The 9,833-nt window shown below is 38.6% G+C and overlaps 1 protein-coding gene across 1 annotated transcript in view; it reads right to left on the reverse strand.

Moving 5' to 3' along the window:
* ASAP1 (ArfGAP with SH3 domain, ankyrin repeat and PH domain 1) overlaps positions 1–9,553 on the reverse strand; it is a 180,653-nt gene extending 171,100 nt beyond the window's left edge. Inside the window, exon 1 of the mRNA XM_089517960.1 lies at positions 9,398–9,553. The gene's annotated coding sequence lies outside the window, so the exon portion shown is untranslated. The remainder of the gene's footprint in view (positions 1–9,397) is intronic.
* Between the last annotated feature and the right edge of the window lie 280 nt (positions 9,554–9,833).

Genomic DNA, 9,833 nt, shown 5'->3' on the forward strand with positions numbered 1-9,833 from the left:
GCCGTTGCCATTCTGTGAGTCTGAAAGTGTGTGATTTGTCCAAGGTCAGCCAGTGGGTTTACATGGCTGAGTCAGGATTCAAATCATAGTCATAGTCCAACACTCAAACAGCTACACCACACTGGCTCGGCCAGCATAAAATATGACCACTTCAATATAGTACAGTCTGTTCAGTCATTGCAGAATTCTACCGTGTCATTTCATGGCATGTCTGCTGCTTGTTTTATTATGATTATCTAGGCTTCCTTCTTAGGAGTCAAGGTAGCTTTAAAAAGTAAAACAGATAAATAAATAAAAACATGGACAAATTAAAATACAACTAGAGTAAGTTAAAAACTTCACCATTTAGAAACAAGAAATAAGGACAGCACAATTATTGAAACCCCGTTCTTCTTAATCTGTCAGTTCCCAAAGGCCTCTTGATATGAACTACATACCCTAAAAACACAAGCTCCTATCTGATCTTAGAAGCTAAAAAGAGTCAGCCTTGGTTAGTCCTTGGATGAGAGACCACTAACAAATTTCCTGTACTGGAGGCTATATTTCAGAGGAAGGAACTGGCAAAACCGCCTCTTGGTATTCTTTGCCTAAGAAGACCTTATGAATTTATGGGGCCACCATAATTTGGCAGGTGAGTTGAAAGCACCCCCCCCCCCCCCCCACACACACACAAATACCTGTTGAAATAAGTCAGCCTTCTGCTGCTGCCATGGATGGAGTCAGGTGAGATGTTTTAAAATGGTTGCAATTCTATAGGTTGTTAAGTTGCTTTTTACAATAATGTTTATATGTTTTTATTGATGAATTTGTATGTTTTAAATTTGGTCTGGTTCTTATACTGTATCAGCTGCCTTGAGTCCCCAGGGTGGGAAAATGACAGGATATTGCGAGGTGATGGCAGCCTACTCATTGTTGTGTGTTTGCCTGATCGTGCAGTCCTATCCTTGCTTTTTATCCTTACTTTTCATAGACCTTCATTTGTTTATACTCTCCAATCTGCCTGTACATGAACCTATGTTGTGTTTTAAACTGGAATTTTGTAATCGTGCTGGCCAATAGGCCGTAATAAAGTAATAAAGTTATAAATGACAGGATAAAATAAAATGGGAGATGGTCTATTTTCTTACTAGGCACTTCCTTTACAGTTAAACTGCAGGACACCTGGGTGGGTGGTGATTCGTCCATTTATTTTTCAGACTTATTTTGTTTGCTTTTGAAAGTTTGTGGAGACCACTCTGAAGTGCTTTTAAAAACATATAATCTTAATAAAAGTTCCAACAAGCCAAGAAACGGGAAAGTGTCCAATAATATCATATCTTCCAACTCCCAGTTTGGCATAGACAGTTTTGACTGATCATCTGTCATCCCACTTTTTCAGCTGCTTTTAAAATGTCCCCATTTTTCTCTCTTCCTCCCACTTCCCATTTGTCCTCAGCTTACTTGCCTTGGGGAAAGTTTAAATAATAATAGTTTAAATAATAATAATAATAATAATAATAATAATAATAAATAACCATTCTCAGAAGTAAGTCCAAAACAATAACATTTACAACTTCTGGTTCAGAAGCCTGAACTATGTTGCCCTTTATTTGCTATTTATTTTTTTAAAAAACACATTACATTAGGAACATAAAAGTATTTCTTTGTTGTTGTGTGCCTTCAAATCATTTCCATTTTATGGTGACCCTAAGGTGACCTTATCATGGGTTTTCTTGGCAAGATTTGTTCAGAGGAGATTTGCCATTGCCTTCCCTTGAGGCTGAGAGAGTGAGACTTGCCCAAGGTCACCCAGTGGGTTTCACGGCCAAGCTGGGAATTGAACCCTGGTCTCTGGAGTTGTAATTCAGGACTCAAACCACTATGCCATTTTGGCCTTCTAAAGTATTTCTAACGTTCCGATATTGGCAGATCGATAAAAATCACCTTTGAAAAACATCTACAAAGAACTCAAACACTTTAAAGCACTTGAAAACCATTTGGAACACCCTGAAACAATTTAACAACTCTTCAGCACTTGGAAGCACTTGGAAATAATTTAGCAAGATTTCAGTTTTAGGCTTGAAATTGATGGGTTAGATCTAGCCTTAGGATGCTTCCAGATGAATGGCTCCTTGCTCTACCAATCAAAAGGCACTGTGTAATTATTCCTTCTCCACCTTCTTAATGGAATTTTACACTGCAAAATAAAAGATGGAAAGAACAGTGGGGAAAGCAGCAGTTACACAGGGAAGAGCAATGGGAAAGCCTGGACAATAAAACTGCCTGAATGAGGCAAGGTGGTTGCAAAATAAAGGCATTGTCTGGAAAGGCCCTTAATCTTGCTTAGGGCAGACCCATTGAAATCAATAGGCCATGTTAACCATACCTAATTTAAGACCTTTGGATTTCATTGAAGGTGCTCTAGGCATGATTTAGGTCTCATATATTTATTTATTTTAATTCATGTATAGGCTTTAACTACTGAAGTCTGGATTTCCGAACTTGGTAGCCTGCTGGTTGTGACAGACCCTCATTAAACTATAGATCTCATGATTCCATAGTCATGAATGCTATAAAGTACAGTAGTATCAAACTGCTATAACTTTATAGTGAAGACAAACTTCTAGTGATACTTCATCAGGAGTCCACTTCTGGATGCCACAACTGTGGAAAGGCTATAGAAGATAACAATAAAGTCCTATTGGAAGATTGGATGAACTTCAGGCTTGTGGGGTTCAGAACCCTGCTTATTCCACCTTTCAGCTCGATTTTCTGCTTTTCTGTACCAATTAAAATTCTACATCATCTTTTTCAAGATGCAGCAGTTGGTACTGTACAGAACATTCTGTATGTATTTGAACAATAGATTTTCAGAATAGCTTTACAATAGTGGCAGATTTATTTATTTTTAATCCTTTTCCTATTAATCTTTCCTAGCATAGAATTTCCCTTTTCCATAACTGGCCTGAAGTTTAGATTTTGCAATCTAATATGACTCCAAGATCCATTTCTTGATTAGTCACCTGTCCAAATCCTGTCAGTGTATATGTGAAGTTCCCCCTGAACAGTGGTGTAAATCTATACTTCTGAAGACCAAGAGTCAATTCAGTCCTCTGAGTTCTGAGCTTCATAGCTCCAAACGCCAGCTACGAAAGAACAGGAAAAGCTTTGGCTGTCCTTAAAAGGAACATGCTGAGGCCATTAGGCCAGCTGTGCTGATTCACAACTAGCTGTAAATAAATGTGTCAACTGATAATAAGAGCAGCAATTACAGCTTATATGCTTGCTGGAAGGAAAATATATTAATGAGGCATCTAAATTCATATAATGACAATACTAAATGGATTTTCCAAGGAAGGATATTCCACAGATGAGGGACCACTACAGAGAAGGCTCTTTCTCTGATACTTACCCACTCTGCCACTGTGGGCAGTAATACACAAAATAGAAGTACACAAAGACCCTAACAATCAGGCATTCATTCACATTCTGGGTTGTGTATTTGGATAATGAATATTGTATCAGCTCTCAATCCTAACTCTTCCTCATATAAACAGGCCATATTGTTTAGTTTATGGATCCCATATGGGATGAAAGGTAGGATATTATATATACAAAAAAAAGTATGTGACTTACATACAGTTATACAGTCTCACCCTCCACCTCCCTCTCTGTGCTTTGTATCCCCCCCCCACGTATTAAATAAGCAGAACCAGTTGCAAAACAGACTTCTAACTGATGCGTCATTAAAAATAAATGTGCAGATTGCTATTGGCGCCAACTGGAAGTGTGAGATAGTTTACAATTTAATTTAAAAAACACAAGCATGCTACCATGTATGCAATTTTCTCTTTCTCTACAGTAAACAATCCAGTTATAGTACAGCAATAGATTGAAAATCCAATAAAAAGTATAGTCCTAGCCCACTGATTTAACTCTTTAGTCAACCGATATCCCCTGTCACTTGAAGGCCAAAGTAAACAACCTTTCAACAACCTTTCTTTCCTTCTCCCTTCCCCCCCATACACAAAAAAACAGCCCCATTTGAATTAGAGCCATGGAGAAAGGAGAGGTAGATGGTCACCTTTCCTCTCCATGTTGAATCTCTGATGACTCACAAATGAATTCTGCCCATATTACCCCATTTGCCTTAGTTGTAGAATCCCTGTTCTGCACCTCCCTCATTTGGATCAGGGATACACCACAGCAAAATGGGTTTTCCCCCTGAACAAGCTAGATTGACTACAGCCCATGGAAAGGAAATTTTAATTCTCCCCTTCCTAGCCATGAGCTAAAATCTCCAAATTCAGGGGTCCCATGCAGATCCTAATCTGACATCTAAATGTATATAATGATGATGCTAAATGGATCTTACAAGGAAGTACAATCCACTAGAAAGGGGCCACTCCAAAAAGGCTTTTTCTAGCCAACTAAGGAGAGATTAAAAACAGTTTCCACAAAAGTGACCACCAAACTATCACAATGCATCTACTAATATATACCTTCCCACTCTTTCAAACTGGAAGGAACAGTCCTGATTTGTTGCCCCACTCTTTCAGATGCTTTTAAAATGTCCCAGTTTCTTTCTGTTCTTCCCACATTCCTCCTTGTTCTCAGCTTATTTCAGTCACTGCAAACTGAGTTCAAAGTGGAAGCATAGTTTTAATTCAGCAGCAGGGAGATGAGGTAGAATCTTGCCCTTCCCTGTCAGGCAAAAGCAAACTGCTGCAGCCTCTCTTAGCTTGCATTTTCTTCCCTGTTTATAACTTTTGCCATCTCAACCATACTTTGCTGTTGCTTGGGCACACAGGACTCAATTTTCATCTGTGAAATATTGGAAACTATGCTAAAATGGGGGCAGGAAGAGTGTGGCCCGTGTACAGCCCCTGGGCCCCACTTTTGTGGCTCATTGACCCCCACCCCCGGCCATTTCCCAAAAGCCTCCTAGACCACCATTTAAAAAAAAAATCTAGTGTGCAATTTTGGGGTAATTTTTACCTGAAAATCATGCAGAAAATCCCCAAGACACATAAACAGCCTATCTTTTGAGCATCTTGAGATGCTTCTCCTTTTCAGTAAGGCATCTGTGACCAGCTAAGTTTCCACAAAAAAGTTATAATACTTATGGCAAAGAACATACATGCAACAAATTGAATAGCAAAGTCTTCTCTTCCACATTTGCTAGGGTAGGGTGTGACCCAAAGCGGAAATACCGAAATACCACCAGAAAGCCTGTTCCCACAGTATATTCACCCTAATCAAAACCAGAACTCCTTGGCAATGTCCCTGAAAAAGGGCTCTTTTTGCCAGATATTTTGATCAAAGATAATCAGATGAACTCCAGAGAGTCTCTGAGATGATAATCTATTGCTAGCAATAGTGATTCTCTCAGGAATATTGCAGTTCCACCAAACAGATGCTGGAGTTTCACTGTGCTTCTTATTTTAAGCCTGCAATTGCTACTACCCAAAAGGGGCTCCTCTCAGTGGAAACCAGTGGAATGAATGAAAAGCATAGGCCAACCTAATCAAAATCTTTTAAAAAGGGCTAGGATGCTCCATCCATACCCCATATCCACGTAAGAGTGATAGCTTTATTGGCCAACCAAAATGCAAAAAAATACTTCATGCAAGCTTTTGAAGATTCACTGGATTCTTCATCAGGCAAAGATGTAAAAAATCATACAGGAGAAAGAAAAGTGGCAGTGCAAATGTTGTCCCCATCTTCAAAAAGAGGGAAAAACAGGACCCAAACAATTACTACCCAGCCTGCTTGACTTCAATACTAGGAAAGATTACAGAGCAGATAATTAAACAGATTATCAGTAAGCACTTAAAGAAGAATGCCATGTTTGCTAAAAGTCAACATGGGTTTTTCAACAGCAACTCTTGCTGTCTTAATCTCTTTATCTGAGAGAGTAACAAGCTTGGTAGATGAAGGGAATGCTGCGGATGTAATATATCTTCATTTCAGTAAGGTCTTTGATAATGTTCCCCTTGATATTCTAGCAATTAGAGCTATTATGTGAATTAGAGCTACATATTATATAGCTTTTGTTGATGCTTCATATAAGAGATTTCATGAATCCAGCCCAATAGAGATTCTGGAAATACAAAATGTCAGGATTTTTTAAAAAATGTACATTATACATATAGTCCACCTTTCTATGGGAATATGGCAAAGACAGTATGAATGGCATGCAGCATTTCACTCAGCTCCAGGTCAATTTTAACACTGCAGCTCTTCCTCCCATGAAATCTATATTATAAAGTCCAGCATCCTACACTGAGGTGACCTCTGTAAGATGTATGATACCTCACATTTAAAACCACTATGAAAGCATATGCTGTAAGATGTATAATGTCTTCCATGAAATGTAAAGTGAACTGATAAACTAGTCTAGGGAATGAAAAGTCTATCTTTGTCCCTAAGCAGAGTGTATATATGTATATTTACTATTTGGTCCATTTTAATAAAATAGGCTAAATGTTCAGCAGAGAGCCTACTCATTCTCCCATATAAAAATCTTAAGATTCCAAGATTTAAGAGTATTTCAGTGGATTGTTGATGCTAATTCTGCCTGTTTGGACTATACCACTGAACATGATTTGGGAGTCCAGGCAAACATAAGATGATGAGAGAGGCCTCAAAACAGACACAGATAAACTGGCAAATAGCAAAGAAACCACAAACCCCCACTAGTCTAAAGAGGTGTGTGTGTGTGTGTGTGTGTGTGTGTGTGTGTGTGTGTGTGTGGCTGAATGGATGTGAACAGGTTTCAAGAGTAAATCCAATAACATCCAAACAATGATACCTTTTTGAGCCAACCAAAATGCACAATATACATGTTGAAAGCTTTTGAAGGTCCATTGGCATCTTCATCAGGTAAGGTGTTAAAAACCACACAGGAGGGAACAAATTAAGATGTTAGCCATAGGCCCGCATAGGTTTCAAAGCATAACTGTATGCTTATGGAGTTGTATGGTAGTTGCACAATGCCAGTTCCAGAACATGAAATGAATATGGATATTGTTTGTTGGACAAAAATGTTCAATTGGTTCATGGAATCACACCACCTACCAACCTTAAGTTTTATCTACTCAGTATGATGCCCATGATTAATAAATAGGTCGAGAAGAAGTACTGCAAAGTAATTTTATATATGACTTCAGCAGCAATACCTTTTTACACACAAAAATGGAAACTTAAATTCCTGCAGTTGAGGATTGGTTAATAAAATTTACGGACATGAGAGAATTAGACAGACTTTGAACAAAAGTTATCACATTTCCATTACTGCAGAAGATTTCCCCCTAATGCTGGCTCCTACTATCCAACATTCAAACCCTGATGCACTCTCTAAATTATTGCTTAAAATTTTCTGCTTGTTATTTTGAAAAAAAGCAACAACAAAAAAGCCAACAACTTTTAAGCAACAACAAAACAAGTAAAACAGTAGTTATTGTTCCTAGAGGCTTCCAGGAGAGACAATTCTCCCTTCCTTTTTGGTCAGGCAGAATAAAGGGGGAAAGGGAGCAGTTTTGGGGAGTCTGGAGGGGTCAAGGACTAGAAAACAGCCTTTGAGGGGGCTCTGATCACCTCGGCAATGTTAGAGAATGGAAAATGGAGCACAACAATGTTAATCATTTTTGGTGGTGCTGACAAAACCTCCCTACAATCTTGCCAGTTTCATCAGAGAATAGAGAAACAATTCACTAAAACAATGAAAAACAAATAGAAAGAGTCAGGACAGGACTATAAAAAGTATGTGTGTGTGTATCTGCGTGTACATGGCTGCTGTTGGATAATATGGGGAGCAACTGTCCATGTTTTTTTTCATGCATGGGGTACCCTGGAACCAAACTCCCATGGATGGAGAGGGCCCTCTGTATGTGTGTGTGAAAAGGTATGTGTGTGTTGTTTTTGTATGCCTTCAAGTTGTTTCTGACTTATGGTGAACCCAAGGCAAACCTATTATTGGGTTTTCTTGGCAAAACTTGTTGAGAGGTGGTCTGCCACTGCCTTCCCCTGAGGCTGAGAGCATATGACTTGCTCAAGGTCACTCAAATCCAAGCATATGTAAAATAATTATTCAATTTTTATATGAATAATTGATTATTTTGGAAATTTTCTCCATTTGTTAAATACCTACACACACAGACACACATTTTATATTTCTATCTAAGCACATCTCAAACTGTTTTTCTGTCCATTGCATATGCATACACAACAGCAAGAGGAGATACCCCAAACTGCATTCTAAGGCCACAATAATTTCCATGGAATTCACTAGAGCTTACATTTGATTAAAAATGTGCCATAACTGACTGTCTAAGAGACACACATGAGATCTGCCTCTCCAGGATTGCTTAGGATAGTGGTCTTGGTCAGGAATGTATCACTGAATGGAAATTGGAAGAAAATATTGAGTTGGACATATATTCTTGTCATTGTGAGCTTCACCTATAAATTGCAGAATATGGAAATGCAAAATAACAGTGTACAGATTATTTTAGAAAAATGGGCTAATTTGAAACTGTATGGAGTTAAATATTGTATGGGTAAGTCTGATCCCACTGTATTTAACATTTGATGCCAATTTATATTTCCTTGGAGCAGCCCTTAAACAATCCCTTTGAAAGTTGAGCAAGTAAAAACTGAGACCACTGATTAATTTCATAAATTTTTTATATATGTATTAAAAACCCCACATGATCTCTCTCTCTTTGACTCTGACATAAGTTTGCAGCATTAGCTAAAAGGTTTCTTTTCTTTCACATTTTTACTACTGCCTAGTTCTCAGCAAGAAAACATAAGACTAAACGCCCCTTCTTGGCCCCTTGTATTTGCTCCAGCTCTTCTCTCTAACTCAGAAATATTTGAAAAGACAACAGAAAGAAACATGGCATGTGCATTGTGCTAAAACTAAACTGGAGCTGATCCGCAACAGGCCTTGGAAGAATGCAAATAACATCCATCCATAATGATCTACTTGTTTGAAGGAGAGAACACACACACACACAATTTGAATACTAGCTTTCTGGCAATATCAAGGCAATGGGGTTGAACATGTGGCTTCTCTGCAAACCCAGCTCTATAAAAAACATGCTCACAAGATCAGTTCTTAAAAATTAATGGGACTTACTTCCCACACACCAAGTAAGGAGGAATACTGGGCCAAGTATAGGTTTTCAGAGAGAGACCTTTCTAAGCAATGTTAAACACTAGCTTTCTGGAATAAAACACATGCATTTGCAGGCAGTTAAAATACATATAAATCAATGTTGCAAAACAAACAGTTTCATTGCCTATAATTTTCAGGTTCAAACTGCTGGTTTGAAGAATACAGACAAAGTTGATACCAATCTTTTCTTCCTTTGATGCCCCATCCCTAAAGGCAGCAGTGTTGATAACTCACCAAGACTTGTCCGGTTGGAACTCCCATTCCAGAAGTGCCCGCCAAAATGAAGGCCATCATTCCATTGTTTTAAATGTTAAAATTCCCTTCCTCACAGGCAACTAGGGGGAAAAAAGGAGAGACCATATTGCAACAATGAAGATTCCTGAGATTGTTGTATTGTATTTTCTTGCTTCTTTCGAATGACAAAAAATTCTGAAGTCCAGTGATCCACAGATGTTTTCTAGAGTTTAAAAGTTTTGACTTGCATCCATAACCGTCCTGGCTGGTAAGGAGACACAAATACAATTGGGAAGGCAGCAGGAAGGAAAGTCTACCCATGTGAGCAGAAAAGCTCATGGAGTGGGGGGGGGGGGGGGGAGAAAAGGCCACTCACTGGACACCCCTTGGACTGATAGTAGAGATTTCAGGAAATCCAAACACTTAAACAGGAAAT

The sequence above is a fragment of the Sceloporus occidentalis genome, unplaced genomic scaffold (assembly GCF_023333645.1).
Source record: "Sceloporus occidentalis isolate IW3139 unplaced genomic scaffold, rSceOcc1.0.p SCAF_3, whole genome shotgun sequence".
Classification (NCBI taxonomy): domain Eukaryota; kingdom Metazoa; phylum Chordata; class Lepidosauria; order Squamata; family Phrynosomatidae; genus Sceloporus; species Sceloporus occidentalis.